Source organism: Eulemur rufifrons, chromosome 7 (genome assembly GCF_041146395.1).
Source record: "Eulemur rufifrons isolate Redbay chromosome 7, OSU_ERuf_1, whole genome shotgun sequence".
NCBI lineage: Eukaryota > Metazoa > Chordata > Mammalia > Primates > Lemuridae > Eulemur > Eulemur rufifrons.
In genome coordinates, this window is record NC_090989.1 from 37,617,560 (window position 1) to 37,635,399 (window position 17,840).

The following is a 17,840-nucleotide window of genomic DNA, read 5'->3' on the forward strand; positions in this document are numbered from 1 at the left end:
ATGTGGCATTATTAAAAGGTGGAGCATTTAAGGAATGATTTCATCATAAAGTCTCTGTTCTCATGAATGTATTAATCAATTCATGGATTAATGTGTTAAAGGACTGGTGGCTTTATAAGAGCAGGAAGAGAAACCTAAGCAAGCATGCTCAGCCCCTTGCCAGGTAATGCCCTTTGCTGCCTCAGGACTCTGCAGAGTCCTCACCAGCAAGAAGGCTTTCACCAGATGGGGTCCCTCTACCTTGGACTTCTTAACATCCATAATTGAAAGAAATAGATTCCTTTTTTGTTTCTTTATAAATTACCCAATTTCAAGTATTTGTTTTGAGCAACAGAAAACACACTAAGACAGATAATTGATACCAGGAGTGGGATGTTGCTGATATTGAATATCTAAAAATGTGGAAATAGCTTAGGAATTGGCTAAAGGGCAGAGGCTGGAAGAATTTGGAGGAGAAGGCTAGAAAAAGCCTAGATTCTGGTGAAGGCTTAAGGGACAAGAAGATTACAGAAAAGTTGGAACTTCTTAGAGATTTGTTAAGTGGTCACAACCAGAATCCTGATAGAAATATGGACAGTAAAGGCTACTCTGACAAGGTTTCAGATGGAACTGAAGAAGACATATTGGAAACTGGAGTAAAGACCATTCTTGTTACAAATTGGCAAACAATTTGGCTGAACTGTGGCCATACCTGAAGGCTTTGTGGAAGGCCAAACTTGAAAGTGATGAACTAGTATCTGGAAGAAAAAAATTTCTAATCAAGAAAGTGCGCAGACTGCTGCGGGTTACTTCTGTTAACAGTGAACTACTAGGGAAAAGGGAAAGATGGAAAAAAATTGGAAAATTTGCAGTCTGGCAGGAGGTCTAGAATGAAGGATCTGTTTTAGGAGACGAATCCAAAAGTGTAACTGAGCCACTGCTTGCTAAAGAGATTAGCATGGCTAGAAAGGGGGCCAGATGCTCATAGTCAAGGCAATAGGAAAGAGGCCATTTCATAAATCTTTAAGGCAACTTTTCCAATCACAGAACCAGAGGCCTATCATGACAGAGTGGTTTCAGGGGACATGCCTCGTACACTGCTGCCCTGCACCACCTTGAGACACTGCTCCCCACATGTGTGCCACTCTGGTTGGAGCAGCTATGACTCAAGAAGCCCCAGGTGTGGCTTGACCCACTGCTTATAAAGGGAAAAACTATAAACCTTGGAGGCATTCACATAGTGATACTTCTGCATGCTCACAGAATATAAGAGATGTGGAGACATGGCGGCCTCCATCCAGATTTCAAAACATGTTGCTGAAAGCCTAGGAGCTCAGGCAGAGATTTGTCACAGGGTAAGAACCACTGCAGAGAGTCCTCATTAGAGCAATGCTGAACAGAGACTCCTCCCCAGGACAATGCCTACTGGAGCTGTGCCAGCAAGGCCACTGCTGAGAGTCCCCACTAGGGTAATTCCTAGTGGAGTCATGAGAGCAGGACAGCCACAGAGACCCCAGAACTGTAGTGCTACTAACATAAAACACAGCCTGGGAGAGCTGGGTGTACTGAGCCCAGAAAAGCCATAGAAGTGGGGTTGCCCAAGGTTTTGGAGTCATAACACCTGTACTAGTGTGTAGCAGATACCTGACTGGAGATGAAGGAGATTATCCGTAAGGCCCAATGTCTGTTCTTTTGAGTTTCAAACTTGCTTGGGACCTGTTACACATTTCTTTTCATAAATTTCTCTCTTTTGGAATGGGAATATATATCGTATACCCATTTTTTAAATAAATTATCCAGTTTCAGGTATTTGTTACAAGCAACAGAAAACAGACAAAGACATAAATTTTGTTCAAGGGGCTCCATAGGCCTTGTTGCCTTTATTGTAGAAGGAGTGAAAGTGATGTCATTGACCTCACCTCAGGCTGATCATGGGTGACTGGCTAGCTGGAAGATGACATTTCTGATTTCCTTCTGTGAAAATTTTTGGATGAGAATCAAGAGTCTTTGAGACAATTTAGGTTTCCACCAACAGCCGACAGGTACCCATTTCTATTTTTTCTAGTTTAAACTATTAGCTTGAAGCGTCAGACTTGAGAAGTGTTTAGATTGACCATTCTCCAGTTATGATCATTCTCCAGTTACATTCAGTAAATATCTAACTAAACTCATCTTCATTTGCTTATAGTAGTTAAATTTTTAGCAGGTTTTTTATACTAAACTACAACTAAATGTTTCTTCTGATTAAAACTGGATATTTTGTTTATGCAACCTGTATGTGACCAGACAGGAATGAGTTCACCCCTATAGAGGGTTATTAGAAAGCAATCCAGGAGACACCCATTGCTTCTTAGGTTGCTGAAAGTCACAAAAGAACATTTTCCTTCCTAACCATGAGGAAAATATAGATAAACTATGACATCTTAGTTATCCAGATAGTTATTTAATCCCCCTCAGAAAGCTGGTAATTTAAAAAACATAGCAAGCCAAAATTTGAACATGTGATCAATCCCTTTTGAGGAAGAAGAAACTCATGGTTGCTTTCACCCCTGGCAGAGTAGTAGGAGAAAGAATTTGCACTAGACATAGGTAAGATGAAAACAATTGAACACATGACACAGTTTTAAAGACCAAGTGTGGATTGTTAAGATACTTTATCTTCGCTAGGTTTCAGACTCAAGGAGAACCTGCACTTACTTGGCAGTTCTTTTCTATAGGCTTATTACCTAGAGATGATGTGCAAATTGCAGTCAGGAGGGCCAAGAGAGGCCTCTGAGGAGGCCTAGGCATGTGTCACCTATGGAAGTCTGAGGGCTGGGTAGGAAGAGTAAAGGAAAACCTACAGACACTCCAGACCTTGCACAAATGACTAGTTGATGATGTGATCAAGCAGGGACGCCTCTCAGGGGTCTACTATGTCCCCCAAGAATGGAAATAAAAAAAAAATATATTGAGTTCCATCAGGAGAAGGTCCAGACACTTGGCTAATCTTGAAAAGTGAATCGGCAACCTGATGAGAACCATGGTTCTCCAAGTGAGCCAGTCACGAGGTGCTTTGGGTCCCTGTGGAAACCAAAAGATGGCATCTTAAGTTGTTTTTCAGAAACTTCCATGGGATGGAAAACACAGATAAGGGAAAACTGAGGAGTTTAACTCTGACCACCATTCTTTGTTCTAAGTATCCCCCTAGGGGCCTGTCATACCCATCTTAACATTCCATTCCGATTATCCAAGAATCTCTGAATCCACCTATGTCCACTGCACCTCAGGATATCCCGCTTTTCTGGGCCAGACTAATGTATAGCTTCCAGGTACTGATTTGCAATTTTGCCTGTCTGAAACGTACCCCTGCTTTTAAAAACCTCAACTTGGAAGCCGTGGGGGAGTACCTCTCACTCTCCTTGCATGGCACCCTAAGAGTAAAGCCTCTCTCTGGGGCTGCAATGTTTGGCTTCAACGTCTGGCTTGGCTGTGCTGGGAGAGTGGACCCCAGTTTGGATTGGTAACAGTAACTGTCTATCATAAAGAGAAGGGCAGAAAGCTAAGAAAAGCATCCTCTCTGAGGCACCATAACTGCTCCAGGCACTCAATCATATGGCCATCAATAATTTGAAGCTGATGGTAATTTGAATGTAGTAAAATCAACAGCAAAGTCAGGGCCGAGCTTAACTACAGACTTGATTGATGTAGTCCCATACCAATAGGCCTGACGGTAGAAGAGGCAAACCTTTTCTAGGCATAAATATCATTTCCTTCACTCTCTTTTGGCCTTTTATACATGTGTTCTGCATCCAATAAAAAATTGTAAGTTTTTTATAGAAACAAGAAAATGTGACCCATTCTCACTCAAGAAACAGTCAAAAGATCCAAACTCAGAGATAATACAAGCACTATAATTATCAGACAAAGCTTTTAAAATTCAATAAATTGTAAAAGAATATCATAAAAACATATAGGAAAATATGGGAATTCTATGAAGAAGATAAAAATTACATAAAAGAGCAAAAGGGCAATGCTATAAATTTTTTAAATGATGCCAAAGAAGAGTTTCATCTGCATATTAGCAGATGGAGCACAGCAGAATAATGAAACAATGAACCTGAAGATAACCCAATAGAAATCAATCAAACTGAAGCAAAAAAAGAAAATAAAAATAATAAAAAAGGAAAAAAAGCATTTGAGGTCTGTGGGCCAATATTAAATAACAAAACATGTATGTAGTTGGAGTTGAAGAAAAATATATGAGAAAGAAAGGTACAGGAGAAACATTTGAAGAGATGATAACAAAGAACATACCGAAATTGATGAAAGACACAATGCAGAAATCAAATGAGCTCAATAATCCCCAAGTAGGGATAAATATGAAATAAACCCAACCTTGACATGTTACAGTCAAACAGGTGAGAACAAAAGATAAAATCTTGAAAACAGCCAAGAGAAAAAGATGACTCATATACACGGAACAATGACCATAACAAAGGCTGAATTGACATAAGAAATAACAGAGGCCAAATATAAAGGATAGACATCTTTTAGAGCTTAAAGAGATGATAATTGACTACTAACTTTGAATTCTATATCTGAGAAAGTATTCCTCAAAAATGAATGTGACACAGACATTTTCAAAATGACAAAAGCTAGAAGAGTTTTTCTATAGCAGATCTATGCTATAAGAAATGTTAAAAGGAAGTTGTAGGTTGAAAGGAATAGATAACAGATAGAAACCAAGTTGGGCAAGAAAATTTAGTATTACTAAGAGGTGAATTACTTGAGAAGACATAACAATCTTAAATGTGTGTGCATCTAATAATTCATATATTGAGAAATATATATATAAAAAATTGACATACCTAAAAGTAAAAAAAAAAAAAGGCCAAAACCTAGTTGGAGACTTTAACATCTGTTTTGCAGTAATTGATAAAACAAGTTAAAAAAAATTTAAAAAAAGAGTATAGAAATTTGAACAATGCACTAATTGATATTTATAGAATATTATACGCCCAAACAGCAGGAACCATATTCTTTTCAATTACACATGCAACATTCACCAAGAATGGGCAATAAATCAAGTCTCAATAAGTTTAACAGAATCAAAATCATATTGATTATATTCTCTGGCCATGAAACTAATAAATTGTCAGTCAATGTCAAAAAGAAATCTGAAAAATTGTCAAATAGAAATTAAGTAATTCACTTTCAAATAAATCACAGTTTTATAAAAAAAAATCTCAGTGAATATTTTAAAAATATTTCTAAATGAATAATAATGAAAGCATGGTGTTTCAAAATTTAAAGGATGCTAATTAGGCAATGTTTGGAAGGAAATATATATTTTTAAATGCATACATTAGAAAAAGTGAAGGGTAAAAAAAATCAATGATCTATGCTGTCACTTTAAGAAAATATAAAAAGAAAAGCAAGTGAAAATGAAATTAATAGAAGAAATAAAATAATGACAGAAACCAATGAAATAGAAAATAAATAATAGCTAAAAGCAATAGTCAAAAGTTGGTTCTTTGATATGGTTAATAAGATTGTTATATCCCTAGATTTAACATGAAAATTAAAAAAGAAAGAGAAAAAATGCAAAGTGCCAGTATCATGATTAAAGAGGGATCATCATTACAGTTGCTACTGACATTTAAAGGACTATAACAACATTCTGCCCATAAAATTGACAATTTATGTGAAATTGAATTATTTCTTGAAAATCAAACTTACCAACTATGAATAAAGAAATAGAAAAATTTTAGTAGCCCTGTATCTGCTATTGGACTTTTTTGTAATTAAAAAAATAAAATTCCAGACACAGATAGCTTCATTGGTAAATTCTGTAAAGCATTTAAGGAAGTTCTAATTACCAATATCAAGCAAAGCTTTTAGAAACTAGAAAAGGAAGGAGCACTTTTCAACCTGCTTTATTTAAGCCAATATAAGCCTCATACAAAAACAAGACAAAGATATTACAATAAAATAAAACTGCAGACCAATATTTCTCATGAACATAACAAAATATTATGTTCCAATCCAATCCAGCAATATATAAACAAGCATAAAACACCAGGACTAGCTCAGTTTTATCTCAGGATTCTAAAATGGCTTACCACACAAAATCAATGTAATCTGCTATCAGTTAAAAAAAAAAATCATATGATGATGTCAATAGATGCAGAAAACATTTTAAAAAATCCACTGCTGTTTCATGATAAAAGGTATAAGCAGACTAAAAAAAGGAGAACTTCCCAATATAAAACTAGGCAGCTACAAAAACCTATAGGGTACATAGTAGCTAATGGTGAAATACGAAACACTCCTTCAACCTCAACATTGGAAACAAGAAAAAGGATTTCTCCTTTCAACGTTTCTACTCAACCTTGTACTTTAGCAGTGGAAGTGGGGTCACATCTGTTTAAAAATATCTGACGAGAGTGGTGTTCACTGGGGGGCCACTGAGTGATTACTTGTAGCCATAGTTTTCTGTGGAGTACAGAGTAGTTTTGTGCAGAGAATTTCTAAGAAATTTTAACCTGGATTTATATCAACACAGATGAACTAGAGTAGCCAGAGATCAAAGAAAGGTAAATTCTCTGGTTTTCTAGAGTCTATATTAACATTAAATGAACTGCAAGTTTAATACTCCTCTTTATTACATGGCTGGATCAACAAATCTTTGCAAACTGCATTGAGATTATACATTAGCTATAACAGCACATAAAGAAAGTAGGTTAAACCTTATAATCCCAATTAATTTAACTTGAAATTTCTGAAGCACTTGGTGCAAGATGATATTTCAAAAGTGTGCCTCAAGTATACCAATTTTGAAAGATATAACAGGATATTTTATGGTTTCAATGGAGTTTTACTAATCTTAATTGTGGAAAATGATGTAGAGAGTCATATAGAAATCTAAGGACCAAATGTGACTTTCATTTATTTTTTTTATAGCAGAAAAAATTCCCCTTGATACTCCAGTGGTGATCTAAATGGAATGAAGGCATTTTAATGACACTGTTTCTCTGTCAAAAGGAGCATTAAAACCATACGTGGAAAACAGCCAATAAACACTAATTGTTGTGCCTTTAAATAAAATTTGAAGCATAATTTGAGCTACAAAATTTTGTGCTAATAAATTGGAAAAGAGTGAACTATTTAATTTTATGAATGTGCTTTCCAAATATGATTAGGATCATTCATTCATTTTCCCCTGAGCAATTAGTTATGGAGAAACAACCATATGCTGAATACTGTGTTTGGTAATGAAAATTGAAACAGAAAAATATGTAAGGTATGGCCTCTCAATTTGAGAGTAAGAAATAGAAGATATAATTGCTAGGTTATTATAATATCACCTTGCAGTGACTATTGCAACTATATGAACAGATGTTGCAAAGTATGCAACATAAAGTTAGGTCCTGACTTGAAGAATCAGGGGCAGTGATACCTTTCTCACCAGCTCACTTTCAAGTCAGATTTGCTATGTGAGAAGGAGGAAGGAGAGGATTCCAGGTAGAGAGAAAAGCATCCATGGTTATTAACTGATGCCTAGCCCATTTGGAAAAGCTCAGAGGTTATACCTTGTAGAAAGCAGGGCCTGGGAAAATGGCAAGAGAGATGAAGCTTGAAACAGAAGCTGCAGCAAGGTTACAAAAGACCTTAAAGCCTAGGTTAATGTGGGATTTAATCCCATAGACAAGCAATGGAGAAAATGCATTTTAAAACCAGGAAATTATATGACAGATTATGTTCTTAGGAGAAGCCTTTCATAGCAATTTATTAGATGCATTTGACTAGGGAGAGCCTTGTGGGAGGGTGGGCAGTCAGGGAGCTGAAGCAGGATTTTGAATGAGAAATGAGGACTTGGACTTGTTCCGAGATAATGCGGCATCAAAAATGAAATTCTCCGCACTGTCACTATGTACATGTGTGCTGTTGATTTTTAAAATATAATTCACTCAGTACATCTGCAATCATTCTACACTTTTTTCTGTCTGTCTTTATTTTTTTTCTTCCCCTTTTCCTTCTCCTGTACAGCTAAACACCCATCCTTTATGCTATAAGAGTGTTAAAACTATCTGTGCTTGGTTCTCCATGTGCACATCAGGATGATTTAAAACAAAAGAATCCTAGTTGCAGATACTGGAATTTCTTCAGCATGTGCTGAAGCACATTTTAGATATAAAAATCCCCAATAATGCCAATCCCCCTCCTATCCTCCTTCTATTTGATTTTGGTGAAATGATATAATAAGAGGTTTATGATTTTTATTGGTCAGAATTATAACTTTATTCTCTTGAAAAATAGTAGGATTCATGTGTATATTTGAGTGGGGAGCTGATGCATGCTACTAATCATTTTATCATGAGAAAGAAAGAAATGAGATCAAAGGTCCAAGCATTAGATTTTTTAATTTGCAGTTTTATAACAATTTTTTTCAAATAATACATACATCTTAAATGAATGAGGCAATTTTTTTTTAATTTTTAAAACCCAATGCTTGGAAAAATAGTGTATAATGTGATGGTCATGTTTGATAGAAACAGTCCAGTTTAAGATGGAATCTTAACAACACAATACCATGCTCAGAATTTAAATAGTTCCCTGGTCTGTTTCTCTCAAATTCAAGCAAATTCTCAAGTCAGCACAGGACCTTGGTCTGCTATTTTCCAAAGGAACCACATTTAAGTCAGGTAAACCTGCTTATGTGCTCAAAGAATGTATAATTCCTAGGGGTGTGTACAGTCCTCTAGGTATAAGTGTGAAGGATAAGGGAGAAAGAGGTACATTCTCCCACTAGGGTTTGATGACAGGCTACTGTAACCTCCTACCAGAGAGAATTGTTTGGTTTGTGCAGCCCGGTGACAACCCTTAGCCTTAGCATACACATCAGCTCCTCGAGGAGCAGTGAGGAACTTTCTCATCCATGTAGCTTACCACTGAGCACAATCCTGAACATGGCAGATACTTAAACCTTTATTCAATCAAATTAGTCTAAATGTCTACAATGCCTATCCTATGGAGCATTTTCCCCATCCTCATGGTCTCAAAGATAACTTAAGAGGGCTGCCTTGAAGGGAAAATAAAATCCACATGTTTTTAAAAGGCAGTCTTGGAGGTGAGTATGGAAGAAAGCGAATCTGAGCAAACCTTTAATTTGAATATCAGTCATGTTGCAAACTACTAGCTTCAAACTTTAGGCAAGATTCCCAGCCTCACCTTGCTGAACTTCAGTTTCAGCAATTCTTCGGTAATTAAGGGAGTTGATTCTTCTGACTCTTCAATGATGCAACACTGATTTCCTGAGATTGTGATAATGGTTGCTAGCTAGACGACATGAGTTTTGCTCTCAGGTCTGTCCATTTCATATCATAATAAAGGTGAGATTGCTCAGGACATGGAAGATATAATTTGGTCAAGCATACACAGACACCAAAATTGCTGACTATGAGGATGATTAGCCTGTCACCAGATATGAGTGCTGCTTTGGGAATAACAAGTAATCACAATATTCCACAGGCTGAATTGCCTCCTGTGGTCATAAGGAGCAGGTGATGACATTTAACTCATTCTCTGCTTGTTATAGCAAAGTTTATGTACTGAGTTATTTCAATAATGACGTCAAGGTTTTTAACAGCATCAGTATATTTTCACTTCATATTATATCACAATTATAAAAGATTTTTTTGTTATAGTGATTACTGAAAAGTTTTGGAGACACATGAGAAAAAAAGCACAAAAAGAAATATGTGGATGGTAGTCGTAGATATATTTCTGATACATGTCTGTGTTATCAAAAAAGATAGGATAATGACGACATAAATAACTGCTCAGTGATTTTAAAATTATATCCGGCATGTAAAACTACATGAACACTTTATGTCATATCATTAAGCTGTAATTTATAGTAGAATTTCTTGGGACTGACAGAACATCTAAACAGTAAAAAACCATCTTGCAGCTTTCTAAAACTACCCAATTTCAAAGTTACAGGTATTTATTATTACTAGAGACACTAGAAGTCTAGGTGTCCCCTGTGTCCTGGAGAAATCTCACAGAGAGGTGGTGTGTACCTGTGCTTCCTAAAATATAATGTATATTTGAAGCACTCGGGGGATCTTATTAAAATGTAGATTTTGGTTCAGTAGCTCTGGCATGTGGCCTGAGACTTTAGAGTTGTAACAAGCTCCCAGGAGAGGCTTTTGCTGCTGGTGGTGGAACATATTTTGAGTGACAAGAGTATAGACTCCTCCCTTACCAGGGAACATTAACTTAGCTAATTCCTTCCTACATAAACTGTTAAAGACGAAGTTGGGGAGGTTTGTTTTGGTAGGTGCTGTATCAACAGTTTATCTCCAGTAGCACTGTGCTTGGTATATGTCAGTGTTAATAGATGCTTGCTGAACTACTAATCTGGGCTGTGAAGTGTGATACAAACAAAGGCCATGTTTGTTGTGTAGCTCTCACAACTGTGATAGTAAGAACTGTGTTAAATAGTAAGAACTCTGAAAAAGTGAGGAATTATTTACAATCTTTAATGAAATACTATGTAAAAGTAAATAGTCACAGGATGCTTTTCTTTGATTAACATAGGTGTTAATTCATATATCATTATGGGAAGCAAATTGAGCATTTGAAATATAAGTGTAAAGATTTTAAATTATGAGCTAGTTTTAAGTCATGTTAGAAAAACACAGGTAATGTGTGTCAAACTGTGCAATTCACATATTCGCAAAAATATGTGAATAATATTAGGTATTTCTGTATAATTAGTTTTAAATATCTTTTTAATAATTATATAAACTTTAAATATCACATTGATGCTAATTAATATGTCTGGACAAACACGGGTATTAGTATTAGTATTAGGAATAATACTATTTCTTTTTAAAAAAACAATTGTTTATTAAATAAATTATACTGTATCAAAAATGAATTCCTAATATACTATCACAGTGTAAAATAATCCATTGGTTTTGTAGAAGCTAGCCCATGTCCTTTCATTTCACTAGATATGGAGTATATATAGATAAATTTGCCACCTGAAGTTGTGTAGTTTGAACTTTATTTTTTTAATAAACAATGAAACTAAATAGATATAGTGATAATGCGAAGAAAAACAAGTACTGTTAAAATATCTGTGTATATATCTCCTTTAGTATTATTGATATTTAATAAATTTGAAGCAAGATTAAAACCAGTATCACATTGTAAAAGGTGTTCATCTTATTATTACCTCCAAAGTAATTCCAATGAACTTAATTTTTAATTTGTTTTGAAGCCTAAAAGCAGTAAACTTGTTTAGGTGGTTTATTTATTTATTCATTTTATATTTTAAAAGAGATCTATAGATTGACTTTAAGACTCTGTTATAGTTTCTTTCATGAGCATAATATACTTTATTTTTAAAATGACTATGTAGATAATGGCTCCCTCTACTGGTGAAACTATGTAGGTGATGTGTATGAAAGTTATTTGAATGACCTAAATTTGAAAAACACAGGAAAAAAAAAAAAATCAGATACAAGAATAGTTGTTGATTAGATAAGCAATACATTGTAATGGTCTAAAAACAAAAAGAATTGGGTATGTAGTGAACATCTGATTCTTTGATTTATAGAAAAGTAAATTTCTTTCCTGTCTGTTAGCAATTAACTACAATTAACTGGAAGAGTAAAGATATCTCTTAAAATAGTAATGATATAGTTATAACCAAAAGCATTCATTTGATTACAAAAAAAGTACTTTGTGTTTCAGCAATTATGACTTCTCTCTAAGCTAAATGATATCTCATGGAATGTCAGTTTTTTTTTTTTTCTTCCCTTGAAATTCCAGATATTGTCTAGATTGCTTCTGGATGAACAATATTTATTTTTGCCATATATAGTATATCTTTCCAGCAAAATTATGCATTTCCTAAAATGAAAAGCTATCTCTCAAATTCTTAATTACTCAAAATTTTAATGAATTCAATTGATTTTTCTAACTTTTATAAAATTTAATACTGCTAACTATTGCTTTTTCTCTCATTTCTAAATTGTCCACAAGTTAATTTCAAACCACAGAACAAACAAACTGTTTCTTATTCCAATGCTAATATGTAGTCATATTTTTGACCATGTGTAAAGCATACTAAGGGAATTTTTATAAGTACTTACATAGTATATCATCTTTTTCTTATTTATTTAGTATACTTTTATAATATATATATATTTTTTTCTCTTTTAAATCTGGTTTTCATAAAATCAGGATTTTTTTATAATTTGAAAATTAACAACTTTGCAAGTCCCAAGCTTTTGTTGTACTTGCTGGTAACAATGATCAAATTCTTCTATGTTAGAGAGAGAAAAAAAAAGAAAAGCACAAGCATGTGAAGTTATTGTCCCAGCAAAATTCACATAGTTATTACTTGGTAGATTGCCTCTTGAATGTCAAATCAGAACTCATTCAACTAGAACCATCTCAGCGATGCCTTTTAAGGTTTATAGGCCCAAAGTTTTGCTACACCTGGCATCCTTCAACATCCCTTCATAAAAGATATTTCTGTACTCAAAATCAGATTCTGAATTCTGCCTGCCTTTGTGGAACTAATAATTTTCTTTTTGAATTATATTAAGTTTTTATTCTTTTTACTCTGGCTATTTCTCAATCCATCAACAGTTGAGCTCCCAAAAGATTAATACATGTAATTTACAAACAATTACAACATTTCTTATATAATCCTCATGGAACCTTTAAATTCAGCGTTCTCCCTTTTTCCTCTATTCTGTTAAAAATATTGTTACAGACATTTTCATAATCTTCTTTGCAAATAAAACATTGGTAACAGCTCAGATGATCATATTACATTAACCACAAAATATACATCATTGGTATGAGCACATTTTGGGAAGTCAAGTTTGTAATAAAAGCAATAAAAAATGCAAATTCCTCCATTCATAATAAAGATTTGCTCTTTTGAATATCACCTTAGCAAGAGGAAGTGAAAAAACTGTTTCTATGTACAGATTATAAATCCATTTAAAATTGTAATGGCCTTTGAGCTTATCTAAATGTAAAAGTATTAACATAAACGGTTCTCAAAGCAAAAAAGTATTAAGCAAATGAAACAGGATTCTAGAATTAGAACTTTGGGAGCAAGTGGCTAGTGGTATGAAAAAGTTTAACTGAAGCTGAACATTTAACAAGAGAACTGAATAATCTTACTTTTACTAAGCTTTTTCTGACGGAAGAGCGGATTCAATAGCCAAAAATGGCCTTTAATTTTTAATTAAATGTAAGCCTAAAAGAATGTAGTTTGAAGAAACCTTTGGGCATGATTTAATAGCCCATTAATACTTGTCTGAATCTTGTGTTTCAGCTTAGCACACAGTAATGAAACTACACAAAAAAAATCTTAAGAATATATCTATGTATAACTTAATTGATCTAATCTTAGAATTTTGCTATATCCTACAGGTCACCTAATGCAACCTTATGTCAGGGAATCAACCCCATATCATTTCTAATAAATGATCACCTAGCTTGTTCTTGGATATTTTTCGTAATGGGAAATTTAAAACTTTTCAAGATATTAGGGAAGAGATATGACTTTAAGAAAGTCTAAACGTTATATGGAAAAATGTTTCCTTTTAACTTCTACCCATTGGTCCTCTTTTTGCCCCTTGGAAAGCCTTGGTGGATTTACTTCATATTCATTCATTTTTGTGACATAATTACAAAAGATTTTATTATTCTGGCCTATTTCTGACTGTTTCTTAGTTAATCTTTTTCTGAATGTCTACAGTCAAGAGTTGGGCAATTTTTTACAAGTAGTCCATAAAAACAGAGAATATAGGAAAAACTGGATTCTTCATTATTACAAATAAATCTCTTAAATGTATATACTTGGTATAATATTGATATACTCAAATGTAATTATACAAATTTTATTATAAATAAATTTAAATTATACTATACTTAAAGTAGCTTAATGGTCATGCCGATAACATTTCACAAAAATTATGTATTGGGACAAGGTAGCAGAAATTGTTAATTAATTTTTAAAGTTATTCTTGTAGGATTATTAAAGAGACTCATGGGTTTTTTTAATTATAAAATCAGACTCCAGACATCAGTTTCCCTCACAGAAGCACTTTTACCAGTCTATATGCCTCCTCCCATAAATATTGTAGTCACCATTGACTTTAAGAAATGTTTTCTCTCGTAAGAATAAGTGTTATGTAATGTTGCATGTGAAGTAATGCACAAGTAAAATGATAATGAGAAAACAGAAATGGAATTATCTTTGAGGTTTGAATTGCTTTCACTTCAACATTTAATAATTTCATGTACATAAGAAATAGGATATTTACCCTTTAGCCTTTTTAGTTTGAAAGATAGTAAGGGTAAATCTGTCGCCTGCTGAGAAAATTTTCAAAGAAGTTATAGAGTTTTCAAAATATTTATGGCCAACAATTCTAAAGATTTCCTTCTCAAATAGCATGAAGTGTTTTGAAAACTAATCATTTGATAGAGATTATAGGTTTTTTTCTATAGGAAATGGGTTTTTAGATATAAATTGTCAGTGCTGCACTATGTCTTTACTTATTCCTCTGATTGTAAGTATTAGGAATCCCTTGGATGCAGAAATTTCAGGAAGAGTGATAATAGCTTCGTGATGAATGGTTGGACTCATAACTAGATCCTTTAGATTATATGTACCAGGCAATGCAGCGATAAAATCGCTGAATCGATTTTATCCTTAAATAATTGTTGTTAAGCACAACTTCTTGAGTGAAAAGATGCCAAAATTTAATACAATTTTTATTCTATATTTACTCATTTTTATATCCTAAAGGGAAGCTAAAGTTCATTGCTACAACATAAAATGTCAAATTACAACTTTTCATGTGTCACTGAATGTGTATTAAGTCAAAAGTTTTTTCTGATTTTTGGACATTAGTAGTAAATTTTTATTTTCTAACTATAAAGTTAAACTATGTTACCAGATATTTCTGTCTCTGTGATATGGGTAAATATTGTTAGAGTCTCCTTTTTGGCAATTCATACTGTATATGTATATGCTATTGATGATGTTCATTTTCATTGTAATTTAAAAGCAAATGTTTTTAATTTTTTTAATTTTTTATAATTAAATATTTGTAATTGATTATGTGAAGCTTTCCTTACATATGTGTGAAAAGTCAATGCCCCTTGTTTTAGTCATTGGATGCTATATCATGTACTATAGATTGGGTAACTTAAACAACAAGCACTTATTTCTCAGTACTTGAGGCTGTAAAGTCCAAGATCAAGATGCCAACAGATCTAGTACCTGATGAATGTTCTCTATCAGGTTTGAAAATAGCCATATTTTTACTGTATACTCACATGGTGGGGGGGGTGAATTATCTCATCTTAGAAGGGCACTAATCCCATCATAATGGCTCTACCCTTATGACCTAATCACTTCCCAAAGCCCCTGAGGCTGGACCTCAGTGGCTTTTCCCAGACTCAATCATAGCACACTACAGCCTTGAGCTCCTGGGTTCAAGTGATCCTCCTGCTTCAGCCTCTCAAGTGCATGGGACTATAGGCATGCACCACTGTGCCTGGCAACATTTTTATTATAAATACATGAATTTCCGATTTTGAATATGTGGCCAGCTAAAAATTTATGATGCTCTTTTATGAAAAAGTTTGAGAAATCATATCTGCACACACACACACATTCACACACTATCACTATGTTTTCAGTTGTTCCAGAGCTATGACACAAATCTTGATTATGCTATTAAAAAAGAATATATTCTAAGGTAGAAAATTTTGAAAATATGAAATAAAAAATAAAAGCAGCAAAAGCAAAACAAAGCAGAACAGAACATTTCAAGCACTTACCATAATTTTTTAGTACGCTTATTTCTTAACCATTTTTTCTTCACTAAGAATTTCATATCAGTATTATATTTTTAAAAATCACATTCTAATGGTGATTAATTTCCAATGTTTCCAAATCATAGTAAGTAAGACTTGTATTTCGATTGGGTCTGAAATTGGTGTAATTGTATTGGTTTTCCTCAAAGAACAGGGAAAAAAGAAAGAGAAATCTGGGAAAATTATGGTATTACACAGAGTGGTGAGGTTTTTCTCCATCAATATTGTGTTAAGTCTTGCAAGTAGTTCTTATTAATTACAACTAAGTTTTTATGCTCAAATGAATAGATCATTGACAGTCAACCTGAGTAATCACCAGGAAAATATTAACAAAGCAGATTTTTCTAAAAAGATCACAGTTTAATCATTGTCAGTGCATGATTCTTAGAAATCACAGGAAATAGATATTTTAATGCCAATGAACAGAACATAATAGACATAGATACAAGCTTCCTCTATGATGGGAGACTTATTACTGGGATGATCATATTTTTTCTTTTCTAAATTTTCCTATACAATTGCTTCAGGGCTGACTCTTACTGATTAAAAAAAAAAAGCTATTTTATAAAAAAAAATAATTTATTTGCTTATGGAAAAGTTCTAAAATTTCCTGGAGGATTTTGAGCTCATATTTTCTGAAGGCACATTTACTTTGGAAGCCATAGCAAAATAGTTATATTAATTACTTTAGGTTGTCTAAATAATGAAAATCAAAAAGGAAATATGTATAATTCCCATAAAGCATGGTTATTTTTGTAATGTCGGAGGGTGGAATTAATTGTGAACCCAATATGACCAAGGACAATGGCATTCATGCTTTAACTGTGAAAATGGTGGGTTTCCATGTAGAATGATGGTTAGAACCTACAAAACTAAGTGGAGACTAGAAGAGCAGGACCCTAGGAAGTCTTGGAAATGGTTCAGAATTAGACTGTCAAGTGAGTGGCCTTAGGGAAGCCAGAAGGTTAGTTTGAGGTTAGCTACGCAGGTATCCTACACGGGAACTCTGGTTAGGAAAGAGATGGCACTAAGTACATAAGAAACAGAGGGTCACACATCTAAAAATATCAGGTAGTGGAGACCTCAGAGAAAAAGTATTTATAGTTATCTTTTCCTTAACCCAAGAACCAATCTATTTTTTCTTCTTAGTCATTGCATACAAATGTCAATCACCAAGATCTTGTCAGTTGATTCCATAAAGGTTGCTTATCCTGCACTTCAGTATGTTAGTAATAGACTAGTTTCAATGTCTGGATAAGTGAAGTAAGCATTACCCAGAGTGTAGAATTTATTCAACCTGGGAACTTACATTAGGAAAGAAGTTTTACAAATGTTACACGATTCGATTAGCTGACTCAGACTGTGGCAAGTTATTAATAGTTGCTTAGCTCAATATTTTAAAAAGGATGCATTTTCTATTATAGATTTATAGTAAAATCCCATTGGTATTTAGTTGCAAAGCTTTAGCACATTTAAACCTTAATAAAAAAAATGTACAAGAAAGGGATAAATCTAAAACTCATAATTAATTATAAATATCTATATTATTTTGAAAATAAATATCTTTCCTGGTTTTACAATTTCCCCAAGGATCAAAAATTTATTTTATTCCCTTTACATATACTAGCAAAAACTACATATTGACAAATTGAGATAGCATGAGAAACTTACATGCTTTGACTAGTGTCTTCCCATAACTGGTTCCTGCCCTCATGTGGTTACTTATAAAATTCAGAGACTATATTATGTTACATTGTTGAAATGGTATAACTTCTTATAACTCTAAACCATGAAGTATCCATTTCTGTGTTCCTCCGGGTATTTGTATGTGCATCATTATCCCTTACCTAAAACTAATGACAATTTTAGAGAAGATAATAAATATCCACATAATATAAAAAGCCTTTTTTAAATGGAATTTTCAATATCTGATAATTATTAATAAGTTATTA